This window comes from Hemicordylus capensis, chromosome 1 (assembly GCF_027244095.1).
Source record: "Hemicordylus capensis ecotype Gifberg chromosome 1, rHemCap1.1.pri, whole genome shotgun sequence".
In the NCBI taxonomy this organism is placed as follows: domain Eukaryota; kingdom Metazoa; phylum Chordata; class Lepidosauria; order Squamata; family Cordylidae; genus Hemicordylus; species Hemicordylus capensis.
The window spans coordinates 129,535,848-129,553,988 of record NC_069657.1 but is presented as its reverse complement, the minus strand read 5'-3'; the positions used below and the strand labels follow the sequence as shown (position 1 = coordinate 129,553,988).

The following is an 18,141-nucleotide window of genomic DNA, read 5'->3' as shown; positions in this document are numbered from 1 at the left end:
CCTGTGTGGGGAGGAGCAGATTCTTAAACGTGCGTCTATATTTGATTTTTTAAAAAAAGCAGCTACATCGATTTGTAAGATGGGGATTTCAGACTGCGAAAAAAGACATTCATTCATTCAAGGAGGGCGGGTGGGCATTTGCGGTGCGTGTACACTGTGTGTCTGAATTTATTGCTTTTCCAGAAGCACACAGTGAAAATCGCTACTGAGTACCGCACTTTACCTGAACCTGCTGAGTTTGCCGCTTGGCTTGGCGTTTGTTGTGAGCATCTTGAGGAGAGGAGCTCGAACCTTGTCCCAAATATTGTTGCTTTTGAGGATTGGAATGATTTGGGTGTGTTTTGGTAGCTAATACAATCTGAAATGCAGTTAACTTGAATGAGGACATAAATCAAAACGGTGAGACCCTTTTAAAGAGACAGAGCAGCAGTAACTAGCATAAATGATTAACTTCTGTACAGAGGTGCACCTAGGTAATTATGGAGCCTGGACTAAAGGCCTTTGGGGGTCCCCTGCTGCAAGTTAAGCATCATTTTTTAACACGTAGGTTCTTGAGGGCACAAACCACACCACCCAGGACAGACTAAAGAAGATTTGGGGGGCCCCCGGGGTGTGGAGGCCCTGGATTTTGGCCCCAAAGTCCAGGGGTAAGAGCACCTCTGCCTCTGTACCAAAAGGGGTCCATATGCTGCAATCCGAAGAACCTTCGTGCAATGAAAAATGACTCACCTTGATTTTTGTTTATTTAAAAGTACCCTGCCACTCAGGACAGGGGTGTAGCTATAATTGAGCAGATGGGTTCAAAGAACCTGGGCCCTCCAGCTCTTGACGACCCTCCAGCTCCACCACTCTGTATTTTCTTCATTATCTCCCTCACTCCAAGGGGCCCCCAGGGAGGGCTGAACACAGACCCCCCTCTGCCCCTGATTCAGGACACAGTCCCATCAATAAAAGGTGAACCAAAATCCCCTTTGGGGAACTCAGTCTTCAATTTAGAAGAAATGTATTAACTAATTCTCATCATACTCAAAAAACTCAAAATTTTAGAAAGTGGAGGTACTGTAATAATACTGAGCCACAGGTTAGGTACTAGACATTCTGGGTTTGTGGGCTTATTTGCATTTCAAAAAAAATATCCCATTGGCTGCGACTGAAAATGGGTTAAGAAACGCCCGCTAGGTGACAACTTTATTAGGCATATCAAGATGTGTTTGGATGGATTTAAGAAGGGAGTTTCCATGGGGTGTGCTCCTATGTCAAGAGGATTTACACATTCCTCAATGGCTGGTCAGGGCTATTAATCAGTACAGATGCAGCAGTTACTTTGAACTTCACAAAGAAAAAATAAATTAAGGTATCTGTTTGAATAGTTCTAATATAGAGCATCACAACTTCTGTCATGAAGCTGCTTTTACACTCTCCCTTAACCCCCTCCCCTTTAAACAGCATGACCAGAAGATGTACCTCCATAGGAAGGAAGCAGATGGCCACATAATACTAAGTGTGGACACACTGCTTAAGTGTCCTGAGTGATAGCTCTAATCTCAGGTGGGAGGGAGCCTCTTGTCTGCACATGGTGAGCCATGTCAAATGACCCATTTTGACACTTTTATGGGAACACAGCTAAGCTGTTAGATGTTTTCACCCTCAGGTCCTTGAATGTGAGAACCTGCACAATCAATAGATCTCTGTACAGTATGGATCTGATTATTGATTAAACAGAAGGAGGGTAAGGGACCAGAATATTATTGCAAAGGTTAAGAATTAGAAAGGATAATGTCTGTCCCAAACAGGAGCAAATAACATTGGACTGAAATTGTGTGGGCACGTGCAACTGGAGCCAAATGGTAAGCACAAGAGGAAAACCTGATGTCATTATTTCTGGGAAATATACATCCTCAAGTTTCACTTGTACTCTTACAAGTGGTCCTGATACTTAACCTCTGAAATGGAAGATCTGTTATCCCCTTCAAATATGCAACCCTTGAAGTGCACATTTTGAAGTAACCTCAATGAATGAAGACACAGAGGCCAAATTAGATAAAACTTTAATCATATTTTTTGCCCTGGCATGTATGTGTGTATAAAAAACGATGTGTGTAAAAGCTATGGCCCTTTGATCCAGATCAGATTTGCAGTATGGGGGTGATTAGCTTTCTCCCCACTGTGATCCCAAGCTGGATCATTCTCCCTCCATTGGCGCTATTTGCTCTGAGAAAACTGCCATTAGTATATTAGAGGTTTGCAGCCCCGCATAGTTAGTTAGTCTATATGAAGTTGAGGTGCACTCTCTGTTTAGATTTTTCTTTCCTATCCACAGTACCGCATTGATTCTATAGATGAGTTTCTCTAAGTATAAAGGAAGATAGTCACCCTTGTCCAATCTATCTTGGATTTACCCTGTATAACCTTATCTTGAAGATCAGTGACCAACTACAGTGGGAATCCACAAGCTGATTTAGATCAGGTATTTAGTTGATAACTGACTAGTGACCCACTGATTCATTTTTCTCAGATGGGCTTTTAATCTTGTTTTATATCCTTACTATCTTAATCTTGTTTGACTCTAATGGTGTTGAGTGTAACTCAGAACAAGTTAAATATGTCTAAACACCACTGAAATTAACAGGCATTAAGCATTTAACAGTGTGCTTAAATCTCTTTTATTTCCTGGAATATCAGTATATCTAGCTTCCCCTGGATTGCACTCAACATTATATTAAAAAAAAAATTTTGAAATCTGTTTTTAGGAACTTAAAGGAATAGAAAATGAAAGAGAAGCCTTTCCCTCAGTGTAGGGCACAAGAAACTGCCATATTGCATGGAATCTATTCTGGAATAACATCATTTGCCATTGTATTTGTCTTCAAGTGTCGTAGAGTTGTCAAATACAGTTCTAACACTCTTAGAAATGTAGAGCACCAGGCTTAGAAAACTGACTAGATTTGAGTGGTGGCAAGGATGGCTGTATAAGAGCCAGTGTGGTATAGTGGTTAGAGTGTTGGATTAGGACTGGGGAGACCCGAGTTCAAATCCCCATTCAGCCATGAAACTCACTGGGTGACTCTGAGCCAGTGACATATCTCTCAGCCTAACCTACCTTACAGGGTTGTTGTGGGGATAAACATAATGTACACTGCTCTGGGCTCCTTGGAGGAAGAGCGAAATATAAATGCAAATAAATAAGTAAGTAAGATTGGCTAAGATAAGAATGCCCTACTCAGTTGTACTGACATCTGTGCTCAGGGGCGTAGGTAGGGGAGAGGGGGCCTGTGTTCATCCCTCTCTCTGGTGGCCCCCCAGAGTGTGGGAGATAATGAGGAAAATAGGGAGGGGTGGAGCTGGAGGGCCTCAGGAGCTGGGGGCCTGTGTTCTTTGAACCCTTTCGCTCAATTATAGCTACACCCCTATCTGTGCTGAACAGAAACATCCTGTTATGTAGATAATAACAAGGACTTCACCATATATGCTAAGTCATGAGGTTGAAAGGAGTCAGAAAACCATCTAGGTCAACTGCCAGCAAATTCCTTTCTCTTAAAGCATATCTAACAGCATCTTCAAGCATCCCTAAGAGGTTTGCCAATGATTTCCAGTTTATAGTATCCCACAAGCAGAGAGTAGGAGGAGCAAAGGCATACTATGCCAGATGTTCATTCATTGCTGCATGCAGCACTGGCTCAGTAAACCGGACCCTACAGCACCATCTAAGAGTGCAAGAAAACTCAGAATTGTCACCTTTTCTTTGTGGCTGAGCAGGAAACCTACAGTTTCACTCTAACACTCTAGGCAAGAAACTTGTTGAGCTCCTCTGAGTGAGTTCTCTAGTCCCCCACAAAAGAACTATGACTGTTAATCCACCCTCCCTGCTGGTTCTCTCAGTGTCTAGGATGGTTGATTAGAGAGTGCATCATAGCTAGGTCATGATGGAGCATTCATCAGACATCCATGGGTCCCGGGAACCATCATTTTGAGTTCTGGCACTCAGCATACTAATACAGTATACATGGATTCTTGGCATGCTAATACTCCATATGTAGGAATTATGTGGACATAATGCTGGCTCCATGCAACCTGCACAAACCAGTTTAAAATAAAAATAAATAAATAAATGCCTCAAATGATTTTCAAATTTAGTCTTATAGACTGTTGACAAGGAAGGAAGCACGTTCGTATTTACACATTCTGGTTCATACATTCATGTTCACTCGATGGCAGCATAAAATGCTGACATATGTGTGAGTTAGTCATTACATGATCAAACACTACAGACAACTTTCATATCACCTCAAAACACAATTGCTTTTTAAAGAAGACACACTAATAATCACAATGATTTAAATCACTTCACTGAAGGACACAGAAGGACTCAATTGTAATGATTTAATTCACAATTTAAATCAGGAAGATTATTTTTAATCATAGTTTTTTTAGTAAAGTACATTCTTTTTGTCTAATATAACCTTAATACATATTTAGAGATAGATGTAGGTTTCATTTTTAGAAGGTACTGTAGGTACACACTATAATAGGTACACACTTCTCATAATGCTGTTTTATTCAGGCAACAGACCTTCCATTTCTTTATTGCATTGTTTGTATTTCGCATGCATGCCTGTCTTATCCACAGGTACAAAAACTTCATTAAAATATTCTCAAGTGGGGTCTGTTTTATGGCCTGCTGCCATGATAAGTGTTTCCCTTCTGAAATGGAGGACACACTCATAAACATTCCTCAGGACGGCATGAATATGTTCTGTTCACTTTTGGTTTCACTTCCTATTCCCCTCCCCTATCCCTTTTATTTATATCCAGACCCCTCCTCCTCGCTCAGATCTATTCCATACCCCCAAACCTTTCATTCATTGGCCTTATTTAGCCAGATTCAGACATTATACTTTACAAGTGTATAGATGTCTGTACACTTGTACATGTTTGTGTGAATGACTGTACCTGTTTTCATTTTAAAAGTGAACCTGGATACAGGCCATTCAAATGTATGGTGCAGATAGGAAGTGTACTTCTGTACCTGCATTCAATATAACATGTGAATGACTGTATCTGTGTGAGATCTGTACCTGTGTACACTGTACACTCATACAAGTGTTGATAATGTGTGAATGGGCCTAATGTCTGTGCACTTTTTTTGAGAGGATAAGGGCTTGACTGTGTGTGTGTGAGAGCGCGTGCTAAAGTCCCTCTAACAGGGATTCCCAGATGTTATTGACTACAACTCCCAGAATCCCCAAGCAAGAGCCATTGCAGCTGGGGATTCTGTGATTGTAGTTAACAACATCCGGGAATCCCTGTTAGAGGGAACAGTGTGTGTGTGTGTGTGTGTGTGTGTGTGTGTGTGTTACTTGTACAACACCTGCAGAATAGGATTGATCAGGTCTGTTATCTCTCAACCGCATATACAACTGTTAACAAGTTTACATAATATAATTAGGAGTTATGATTAACATTCATGATGACATCTTTGAACGAGGTCCTTTTTTATAAATTGTTTTTTAAAATTAAAATCTGATTTAAATTTAAAAAATCTGATTTAAATCAATAAAATCTGATAACATAGCAAAAAGTTATCTATAAAAAATAATAATAAGATGAGGGGTAAAATAATACTTCCTGACAGGCTCAGACAGGGATTGTATACATCAGGAGTTCCAAACCTTGGTATTATTGGATTACAACTCCCATCATACTCAGCCACAATGGCAGTCTGCAGTCATTCAAGTAGTGCAAGGCTGCAAGGTATATCATATCATATTGGGGGAAATGTAAAGGTCTTTCTAAAGAGATAACCAATTTTATCAGGCCTGCACAACCTGTGACCTACCAAGCGGAACACAACCCAACTGGGAGTTCAATTGTTGTTGCTTTGTGACTCCTGTTGTTACTTTGTGCCTGCAGCTGCAAAAGCCAGGGTTGTTGAGCATCAGGCAGGCCACCATTTATAGAAGACGGCTGCATCTACACTCCTGAAGTTCTGAACATGTGCAAATTTATTCAAATTTATTTAATCAATTGGTTTAAAGACAGATTTGGTTAACTGACTACAAATTCTTTGATCAGTTGACAGTTCTAAAGATGTAGAGAGTAGAATCTGAGCAGTCGGGGCTCTCCTAGTTGTCTTCCACTCACTGGCTAGTTGTGTGATAAATCAGTTTGGCATGCGAGTTCTGTTCTGGGCCTGCACAACTCCCCGGTCTTGCACTTATTCCAAACAAACGCCATATGGACATTTTAATCAGCCTCTGCCTCACTTAACCTGCTAAATCTTCCCTCAGCCATATAGCACAAGAAGTGACAGACCTGAGTTATGGGATAAAGAATGAGAACAAGGCAGAGGAACCGAAAGGGGGTTGTTGCTTTGTGAGAGAGGAGACTGCAGACTTGTAAGACTAAAACTAGGAAGAATCTTCTTGAACTCTGAGATGGCTACACAATTGTACAGATCCTATGCTTGCCCCTTCACCTGCCCCCCCGCCTGCACCAGCCGGGATAACCATACTCAGACTTTTGACACCTTTTTGATATGCTATAAACTTTCTCCTTCCAACCCCCTCCCTAAACCATGGAGGTCTGAAACACAAGCAAAACTAGGGGAGGAGGAGCTCCAAGCCAGGCTCCAGTACACTCCTGAGAAACAGCCATGTGGCAGCAAACACATGAGGTAGGAGAAGGGAGAAGGAAGTGATCATCTGCTAGTCCTGATTTGGGTAGGACAATGTGGGATGTGCTTTTCCTCCACCCTTGATACAGGATCAGATCGAGGTTAGCAGAGAACTTTCCTCGCCACCTACCTTGATGTTTGCTGACACGTGACCGTTTCTTGGGAGCGTGCAAGGCTCAAAAACCCTGGCTGAATGCTCTTCCTCCTGCCATGATTTTGCTCATGAGAATCAGCCCATTGTGCTGCACAAGTGTACAAATGTCTGAATACTCTTACGTGTTTTTGTGTGAATGACTGTACCTGCATTCATTTAAAAAAAAACAACCCTGGGTACAGGATCCTCAAATGCATGGTACAGATAGGAAGTGTACTGCTATTCAACATAATGTGTGAGTAATTGTAACTCTGTACAGATCTGTAGTAGCCACCTAATGGTGCAGCAGGGAAATGACTTGACTTGCAAGCCAGAGGTTGCCGGTTCGAATCCCCGCTGGTTTTTTAAATTTATTTATTTATTTATTTATTTATTTATTTATTTATTTATTTATTTATTTATTTATTTATAAACCGCCCCATCCAGAGGCTCTGGGCAATGTACAACAACTTTTAAAAAAGACATAAAACCCACAATTCAAACACAATGCTAAAAACAATATAAAAACAATTCAAAAATGATTAAAACGATTTAAAACTGATTAGAATATTTTTAAAAACAACAACACTTTATAAGCCTTGGAAGGCCAGGCCAATAAATAGGTTTTTAGGGCTCTCTTAAAGGCCGACAACGAGCCTAAACTGCAGATATCTGCCGGAAAAGGCCTGGTTCCGTGTTGCCACCAGATGTACCAGTGGTAACTGGAGACGGACCTCTCTAGAAGACCTCAATGAGCGATGGGGGTCATACCGAAGAAGGTGCTCTCTAAGGTAACCCGGACCCAAGCCATTTAGAGCTTTAAAGGTAATAACCAGCACTTTGTATTTCGCCCAGAAACATATTGGCAGCCAGTGCAGCTGTTTTAAGACAGGCATAATATGGTCTCTCCAGGTTACCCCGGAGACCAATCTGGCTGCCGCATTTTGAACTATCTGAAGTTTCCGAACTACGTACAAAGGCAGCCCCACGTAGAGTGCATTGCAGTAGTTGAGCCTGAAGGTTACCAGCTGATGCACCACTGTTTTGAGATTGTTCTCTTCAAGGAATGGGTACAGCTGTTGAATCAGCCGAAGCTGATAGAAAGCACTCCTGGCCATAGTCTCCACCTGAGATACCATGCTGAGGTCTGGATCCAAGAGCGCTCCCAAACTGCGTACCTGTTCCTTCTGGGGGAGTGTAACCCTATCCAGCACAGGAAGATCTAACTCATCCCTTAAATTCCTATCTCCCACAATGAGCACCTCTGCTTTGCTTGGATTCAGCTTCAATTTGTTATCCCTCATCCAGCCCATTACTGCCTGTAGGCAGGCATTTAGGGAGTGAATGCCATTTCCTGATGATGAAGATAAGGAGAAATAGAAATAGCATACTGATAACACCCTGCACCAAATCTCCCGATGACCTCACCCAGCGATTTTATGTAAATATTAAAAAGCATTGGTGACAAAATGGAGCCCTGAGGGACTCCATATAATAGCTCCCATTATAAAGAGGAACTGTCACCGAGCTCCACCATCTGGAATCTGCCTGAGAGATAGGAGCGGAACCACTGCAAAGCAGTTCTTCCTATCCCCAATTCCCTCAGGCAATCCAGGAGGATACCATGGTCAATGGTATCGAAAGCCTCCTAGAGATCCAAAAGAACCAACAGAGTCACATTCCTTCTGTCGATTCTCCGGTAAAGGTCATCCATCAATGACCAAGGCAGACTCAAACCCAATCAGTTTCCTCCAAAACCGCCTGGCGCTAGTTAGCCACCACTCTCTCAATCACCTTACCCAACCATGGGAGATTGGAGACCAGCCTATAACTGTTCATCACTGAGAGATCTAGGGAAGGCTTCTTAAGAAGTGGTCTAATAATTGCCAACTTCAAACTTACCAACTTTATCTCCTTCAAACAAGGAGGCATCCTACCCTCCCTCAGCAATGAGTTAATGATATTAACTAAGCCATCCCCAACAATCTCCCTGCTAGATAAAAGCAGCCAAGTTGGGCAAGGATCCAGAGAACAAGTGGTAGGCCACACCGCCCCAAGCAGCTTGTCCATGGAGAGGAGAGCTGGTCTTGTGGTAGCAAGCATGACTTTTCCCCATAGCTAAGCAGGGTCTGCCCTGGTTGCATCTGAATGGGAGACTTGATGTGTGAGCACTGCAAGATATTCCCCTCAGGGGATGAAGCCGCTCTGGGAAGAGCAGAAGATTTCAAGTTCCCTCCCTGGCTTCTCCAAGATAGGGCTGAGAAAGATTCCTGCCTGCAACCTTGGAGAAGCCGCTGCCAGTCTGTGAAGACAATACTGAGCTAGATAGACCAATGGTCTGACTCAGTATATGGCAGTTTCCTATGTTCCATGTCATCAGGCATCACAGATTGAAATTGATTCAATCTAATACTGCAAGAGGGATTGCTGGACACCACTTTAATAGACTCTCCAGAAACAGTGGAGTCCAAGTCGGCCCGAATACAGGAGATTTTGTCCGCAAAGAACCCATTAAAAGCATCACAGCAGAACAAAGTCCCCGGGGATTCATTTGAATTGGAAGGTGCCTGAATCAAACTCCTCACAACCCAGGACAGCTCTGCTGGACGCGAACCCACAGAAGCAATGTGTGCAGACCAGAATTGGTTTTTTTGCCGCACGCACTGCCTCTGCATAAACCTTCAAATGGGCTCTATGCTGTGTCTTGTCACATTCAAGACGAGTTCTCCTCTACTTGCGCTCCAGTCGCCTACCTTGCTGCTTCAAACCCCGTAACTCCTTTGTATACCAAGGGGCCACTTTTAAAGCAGATCAGAAGAGACGCTTAGGAGCGATCATGTCTACTGCCCTGGTGAGTTCCCTTTTCCAGGTTCTCACCAGGGCATTGACAGAGTCACTGGCAGGACCAACATCGAAACCCTCCAAGGCTTTTTGGAATCCTACTGGATCCAACAGCCTTCTCGGGCGGATGATCTTAATAGGTCCTCCACCCCTGCATGGCTGGGTTGTGGCTGTGAAACCAACCTTAACCAGGTAGTGGTCCGTCCATGACAATGGGGAAACCACAGGATCCCGCACTCACAGAACACCCCCCTGATCTGAACAAAAGACCAAATCAAGTGTGTGGCCGGCAACATGAGTTGGTCTGAAACTAGTTGGGATAGGCCCATAGTTGTCATGGCCGCTATGAACTCCTGAGCCGGACCAGACAAGTCAGCCTCACAATGGATATTGAAGTCACCCAGAACCAAAAGTCTGGGTGCCTCCAAGACCAACTCCAAGACCAACTCTATCAGCTCAGTTAGGGAGTCAGTTGGGCAGCGAGGTGGACGGTACACCAACAAAATCCCCAATCCGTCCCCATTTGCCAGTGTTAGAAAGACACACTCAATGTAAGTCAACTGTCGCATAGGGGCCCTGGTAAGGGAAATGGTATCCTTATGGACCACAGCCACTACACACATACACACACACACACCCGCCCACATCCCCTTGCCTGCTCCACAACAGAGTAGCCTAGTGGAGGAAGCTGGGCCCAAACTGGGCCACTAGCTTCCCCCATCCAGGTCTCAGTTATACAAGCCAGGTCGACTAGGTTATACAAGCCAGCAAGACTAAGTTCATAGTTTGGGTATGTTCCCCAAACTATGGGAAACACCTATATCAGGCAGCAGTGATATAGGAAAGATTCTACACGAGAGATGGCAATGGCAAACTCTTCCTGTATTCTACCAAAGACAACCACAGGGCTCTGTGGTCGTCAGGAGTTGACACTGACTTGACGACACACTTTACCTTTATAGATCTGTACCTGTGAACACACGGTGTGCAAGTGTTGAACATAATGTCTGAATAGGGCTTCCATAACACCTTAAAGCAGGCCTGCTCAACTTAGGCCCCCCAGCTGTTTTTGGACTACAACTCCCATAATAAGGCAGACCTGCCTTAAAGACTAACAAACTGATTGTGGGCCTATGGTAGACTGATTGTTCTAAAGGAAGCTGTAGTCTTTCCATTCGAACTTTTTGAATTTTTCTAAACACACTGGTTCACTGTCCTTCTTGTATTGCATTTATATGCATCTTGCACACCTTTAGAAGTTCAGTTGGTAAGCATGCAAGGGCAGAGCCTTTTTGGCAGCTGCACTCAGACATTGGAACTCCTTGACACAGGAGGTCTGGAATGCCCTATCCCTTTTAGCTTTTTGCTGGCTGGCCAAGACGTGTCTATCTTGCCAGACTTTGGGACTGGAATGAGGCCAGAGGCTCTCAAGAGTTGCTGTTGATTATTGTATTTTCAATGTCCATTGCTGTTTTTTGTTTTATTTGTAAATATGTTGTTCACCCGCAATATAGAAATAGAAAAACAAAATATGAACAAAACTGAATATGTGAATATCTACCATACAAAATATGATGAGAGTTTACATGTTGTAAGCCACTAACAGCCCCATGTGGACTGAACATTGTGGGGTAAAAATATCTGGCAGCTCATCATACATAGGTTTTTAAAAGGCATGGCTCAGGGTGAAACTTGAGATGCATATAGAGCAAGGTGGTGAAATAAAACATGCCCATCCAATGGTCATAAAACTATCAAAAGCAAAGCAGAATTCAGTTTTGTTGGAAATTGGGTATGAACAATTTGGTGCTGTGCTCAGAGCTCTATTAACAAATGTTCAAGGTTGTATTCATTTGAGCTGTACAGTTGATTAGTTATATATATCAGCTGAACAGCTATAACGAATACAGAGCTTTGACATAATCCCAAACATCATATATCCAGCTTCCAATAAAATGGCTGAAGAGACTGGATAACATACCATCACCTTTATGGGTGTCTGCAGGATTTTTTCTGGTTGGGGTGGGAAGCCTGCAACCCTATACCCAATTACTAGGAATAAGTGCCATGGGATTCAATGGGACTGGCTCAATGAAGGGGGTGGAGGGGGAGAGAACTGTCTCCTGTGCCCCCACCCCCACCAGATGCCCATGATCACCTTGCAGAGTCTGTGCATATCTAGAACTGTTTTCACATCTAATGCTTAAATCAGTTTTGGCATTTCCCACATCTGAAATTTGAATCTAAAGCCTACATTGGCTAGAACATTGCATTCCTTTTTCAAATGGCTCTCTTTGGCTTTCAGTCCCATATTATTAGCATTCACAAGTGATAGATTTCAAACTAAAATGTACTTCCTGGCAAGAAATTCAAATGATGCCAACACTGAGTGCCTAAGTGTGAATGAAGGTTTACAGTATGAAAGCCAGTGAATGTCTCATAAAAGTCAGGATAAGTTGTATCTGTGATGAATCTAGTAACAGAATAGAAGGAGGAGGAATGCACATAACATATAAAAACTTGCTGTGTGGGCCACTTTATTTGCTCCGTTTGTTACAATATTCAGAAGATATTAAAAGGAGAAAATATTAGTATGGATGGTGAATTCAACATTTTGACAAGTGGCAGATGCATCTATTTTATGCACATTTATTTTTTAAAAATGATGCTTGACCTTGAACAAATCCATGGAAAATATCTGTGCAGTGACTGGGTTTAAAGTGCAAGCCTCAAACCTCTTACTCCAGAGTAATCCTGTAGATTGAAAACCTTTATTTCATACTGCATCTGTACTATTCCTGAATAAGTATTTTTTATATTTGAATTAGTATTTTCAATAGATAGGTGTCTGCTGAAATGGGATAATACTGGGGGTGAGATGATAGTACTGAAAATTAGAGGATAAACTGAATTTTTCCACTGTATAAAAACATGGCATGCCTAAGGGGGGGAGTGTGTTGTTATGAACCTAGAAGGCTGAGTTATGAAAGAATTTAAAGGGAAGTTTGGACAGTGTTTTAGCAGTATACAATCTGCCCAGAAGTGCTAGGCATTGCTGTCATTGTTTACCTCTTATAAACTGGGATAAAGCAACTTGCAGCAATTCACAGTATAACAAAAAGCTCTGTTTAACAATCCTGGCAGACACTGGAATGGAAGGCGAGAGTTAGATAAGATGGGAATTGTTCATTCTTTCCCAATGTCATTTCTAGTTAATTACACAGTTACTGGCAATAAGGTCTCCCAGCAATTGCAAAGCTTATCCTGGGTTCCTTTAGCTTGACGAGCATCCCAAATGCCAGCCTTTTCAGAGGCAAATGGCATACTCCTGGCAAGTGTTTTCATATAAAGCTATGCTTGATGCCTCTTTTCAAAGGTCAGAAAGGAGGCAAAGGGAACAAAGCCCACTTTTAGCACCATGTTCAGATCACTTCACACTCCTGTGCGATTATGGTGTTTTCCACAGCTACACCAGTGTGACAACCATGTTGACTGCCATAAAAATGTGGCAGGGTGACACAGTGTGGCAGGGAGACGCATCTCCCAATACCCAGCTGATATGTACCAGGGAGCCAGGGCTCCCTGGCACCTGTCTACCATATATCCTCAGTTGTCTGGTGGTGACACAAACCTCCCTTCAACACTTTGAGAACGTAATTAGAAATTTGTTGGCTGGATCAGGCCCAAGGCTTCTCCAGTCCAGCATCCTGTTTCCCACAGTGGCCCACTGGATGTCTCTGGGAAGTCCAGAAGCAGAAGGTGGAGGCATGCCCCTCTGTCTCCTGCTGTTGTTCCCCAGCAACTGGTCTTCAGAATTAAACAGCCTCTGAACTTGGAGACAGCCTAGACTAGTAGTTGAATAGACTAAGTAGTGAATGGACTCATAGACTAGTCATGGAGGCTGTTCGTATGTGCAACCTAGCCCAGAGGCTAAGGCAGCACAGCCTGGGCTAGGCTGTGTGTGTCCAGTGCCAGGATCGAGCCTGATCCTAGTGCTGCCCCACACCAAGCTAACCTGGCATTTAATAATAATAATAATAATAATAATAATAATAATAATAATACCGCCCTTCCAAAAATGGCTCAGGGTGGTTTACATAGAGAAATAATAAATAAATAAGATGGCTCCCTGTCCCCAAAGGGCTCACATTCTAAAAAGAAACACAAGATAGACACCAGCAACAGTCACTGGAGGTACTGTGCTGGGGGTGGAGAGGGCCAGTTACTCTCCCCCTGCTAAATAAAGAGAATCACCACAGTAAAAGGTGCCTCTTTGCCCAGTTAGCATTTAGCGGCAGTTGCCTGGGTGATCACCACCGGGTTAAATGGTTTCCCCCCAGCCCAAAGCCATTTCCAGCAGTGAGCAAGGGGGCAGGGAGTGGCTGTGCCAAGCATGGCGGCTGCTCTAAAGGGAACAGCCACTGCCACTCGTGCCTTGAGGCACCTTGGGATGCGGGAACCAAGGAAGTCCTTCAGCTCCTGCGGTGGCCACACCACCACTCGTGTTGGTGCTCAGTGTAGCTGAGGGGAGGGAGCTGCTGCTTGTCTGCCGGGAAAGGCAGGTAAGCTCCCGCCTTTTCTACAGTGCACCCAGCAGTGGCCTGCTGGACGTGTGAAAGACCTCACTATTTTCTATTTACTGGTAGCTGGCTAATATTTACTCACTTAATGGTGCAACAGGGAAATGCTTGACTAACAAGCAGAAGGTTGCTGGTTCAAACGCCCGCTGGTACTATATTGAGCAGCAGTGATATAGGAAGATACTGAAGGTTGCTGGTTCGAACGCCCACTGGTGCTGTATTGAGCAGCAGCAACATAGGAAGATGCTGAAAGGCATCATCTCAGACTGCACGGGAAGAGGCAATGGCAAACCCCTCCTGTATTCTACCAAAGACAACCACAGGGCTCTGTGGGCACCAGGAGTCAAAATCAACTTAACGGCACACTTTGCCCTTACCTTTAGCTAATATTTAGTTTATTAGTAAAGACTAATGGATTAGTAGCTTTTTTCTTTTTAAGATTGTGACCTCTTTGGGAACTATCTAATTTATGTATTTTTCTATGTACCCGCTTTAAGAACTGTTGTATCTACAAATCTTTTATGTTTTGTTAAGAAGTTTGCCCCAGGGGTGGGGTCTCCTGTCGAGAGTGGGGTGCAGGGTGGGGAGTCAGAAAGGAAAAGGGAGGGAAAGGAGAAGGAGAAAAAATTGAGTTGTTTCTGAATAAACTTTATATAACATTTCTTTGTGTCTATGAGGGAAGCAACTGCAAAACAAGAATGTTTGTTGAAAGTGGTATGTAAATACCTGGTAGTAAAGGAACCACTGTAACGGGAGAAAACATATGGGACAAAATATGCAGTGGCTTTTATTGTTGGTGCTACCACGTTATCTGGCCTTAAAACAGGAACTAATTTTCTTGTCAGATCTGGCTCCTATCAAGCTTGAGGGCAGCAGAAGGTGAGACACAGGCAAAACAAGGCAAAGATAAGATTACAGGCAGTTTGCAGCCATCAGTAGGAACAGAATACCATAGTTACTCAAACCAATGAGCAAACCTGAATTGGAAGCTTTTATAGAAGTCAATGACTGTAACCTGACTTGCTTTGATCTGTTATTTTTAAGTGGATTTCTGAGACCTCGTTTTGAGTATTTTGTGGGTAATAAGTAGGAATCAGAAAGAAGTTATGGAAAATGTCAGAATTCTGCAAAGGCATCTAAGGTTGAAGAAATAACAGCCTTCATAGTGCTGCCTTGATTATGAACAATGCCCAGCTCTGCCTTTAACTTTGAACACTCTTCCAAGTTATGTTCCGGAACATAGCCTTCAGCCTTCTGAATGAATGAAAGCATATTTGCTGATTAATGCTATGCAAATAATTAAAATAGATGGGTTACATATACTTGATTAATGAATTACATTTATGGGCTGATATCCAAACTAATGTTGTGCACATTAAAAAATGTTCCAGGCATACAACAAGGGAGGGGCAATTTTTTTTGATCTCTCCTTCTGTCTCTAGTCCATTAGACCTACAGAAAATGTATTCCTGAGGGTTGTAGAGCCTTCAAAGACATGTTTTCTGGAGGCAAAGGTAGCTGTGGAGCAAATAAGAGATTCAGCAAAAATTGATCTTCCCCTGTTGTTTGTTCACACAGTTTTAGTCTGGATGACAGCCACCATTAAAAACTCTATCTGCAAGGAAGAGAGAGCATAGAAAATAATGCCCTCATCCACTCACACCAGCTGGGACTGTAGGGGGAAACTATAGAGCCGTTAAACTCAAATCTTTTTGCACCTTTGTGAGTGTACTTCCGCTTTCATAACCCTCTGGAGAATGTCAGCCATGGATTTTATACTAACTACTCATGGCCTAGTACAAAACCACAAAGGATTTTTAGGAGCATTTCTACGCTCCTGGGCTCCTTGGAGGAAGAGTGGGACATACATCAAATAAAGTAAAATAAAATAATAAATAAATAAATAAATAAATAATAGCAGCTCCCAGGGTTCCCTGGGGAGAGGAAATGATAATTAAAGCAGTTTAAGTGTGGATATGGCCTCAGACACCATGCAGTAAATCAGTGGCAACACCAGAAGCAAAACAAATAACCCTGAATATCTTGCACAAAGCATTATCTCATACCTAAAAAAGAAAAAAGCAAATAACAGGAAATAAGTATGCTTCATTGAGATATATAAGCTGAATGGAGTTCAGAAAGAACTGGGGTTGAATATCACCCTTTCAGACATCTGGGGTTGAATATCACCCTTTCAGACAAAAGTTGTTATGAAGCCCACCTCTGGGGTTGCATGATGGAAAGTACCTTGAGCCACACTTAGCTCAAGCTAATATTAAAATGGCCCCATTCTCCTTCAGCTGTGCATTCATAAAATATCCCAGTTCCTCTCTTGATGCCCACCTGTCTCTCAGAAGCCTGATGGCTAATTCTCCTCTTGTCAGTGTGTAAGAATATGACCTGTCCCCCTTGTTGAATTCTATCCATATCTATTCTTCCCCAGCATTTCTAAACACTGCCGGTTGCTGTATCACAAGCAGTGCAGCTGCCTTCTGTCCAGCCATTACCTGTATGTCAGTCCCTTAACTATGTTCAAGAGCTCCTTGTGACACTGTGTCTGTTACCTACTAGGTCAGGCAGAACTTTAACTGATACCAGCCTTCTTGGTACTTATTTATTATTATTTTTTTACATTTATATCCTGCTCTTCCTCCGAAGAGCTTAGAGCAGTGTTCATGGTTATTTTTATCCTCACAACAACCCTGTGAGGTAGGCTAGGCTGAGAGATACATGACTGGCCCAGAGTCACCCAGTGAGTTTCATGACTGAATGGAGATTTATTTGAACTCAGGTCTTCCCGGTCCTAATCCAACACTCTAACCACTACACTATGCTGGCTCTTGTCGGATAGTGAAGTCCAGCTCTGAATGCTTATGTATGAATTATGGTTAGAAGTTCATATGTGAAAGCAAATGTGGGGTAATTGAAAAATCATTCCACAGTGGAATTGGGAAACAGGTCAACATCTGCAGCTGAATGAGTTAACAGAATAGACTGTACCACTTCAGACTGTAGGAGAGGATTCTGGCTTTTCTGGACAGTGATACTTTCCAGTTTCACTGCAAACTACCATGGGAGATAAAATTATAAATACAGACAATGTTCAAGAGTGTCTCATAACATTCTGAGCACCTTCTACTGGCAATTGCTGGCAATCTGTGAAAAAGCTGGGTTTTTAAAAATTATTTAGAATAAAAGTCATTTCAGAAGATACAGGCTGACATACTGCACAGTGTTAGGCAGGTAGTAGCGCACCTACCATACTGCTGCATGGGTCGGAAATACAACACCGATGCAGTTGTGCAAGAGCGCCAAAAATTGTGCGGAAGAAGCTGCACAATTGTGCGGCCATTATTTCCTATGTCCATACAGTTGCACAATTGAGTTCATACAATTTCAGGCAGTTGCACAAGAGCTGCGTTCATGTTGTGCAGAGCCCTGAGGTGGCAGAATGCACAGTACTCCTTGATTGAATAGGGAAATGCTACTTTTAACACTTAAGAAAGTTGTTGTAAGTAGAAAATAAGCAGAGCAAGGAGTAGATGGCTGGATCTTTCCCCCTGATATGCTTATTTTTTTACTTGTAGGGAGACTTTAGCAGGAGAGGAACCCTCTCAAGCACTTCAAGAGTTTGTTTTGGTCATCTAAAGATTTGGGCTTGGGAAGCCATGTCTAAGGCATTCATTCATACCAGCTATTACCTACTAGCTGGGCAAGGCACAGAGCATCTGTGCCTCTGGCCGGCCAGCTAACCCACTGCCACTGCTCCCCCCCACTGGCATGCCTGGCTTTCTGCCTGCTTCTTGCCCCACCCCTGCACTTTCTGGCCAGCCATCTGGCCAGACTGCTTCCTCCCTGCTGCTCGCTTCTCGCCCCCACCCTGCGGTTTCTGGCTGGCAGGCCATCTGGAAAGC

At 43.0% G+C, this 18,141-nt stretch overlaps 1 protein-coding gene across 3 annotated transcripts in view; it reads left to right on the top strand.

Moving 5' to 3' along the window:
* LSP1 (lymphocyte specific protein 1) overlaps nt 1-18,141 on the top strand; it is a 132,293-nt gene that overhangs the window by 43,553 nt on the left and 70,599 nt on the right. The window lies entirely within an intron of this gene.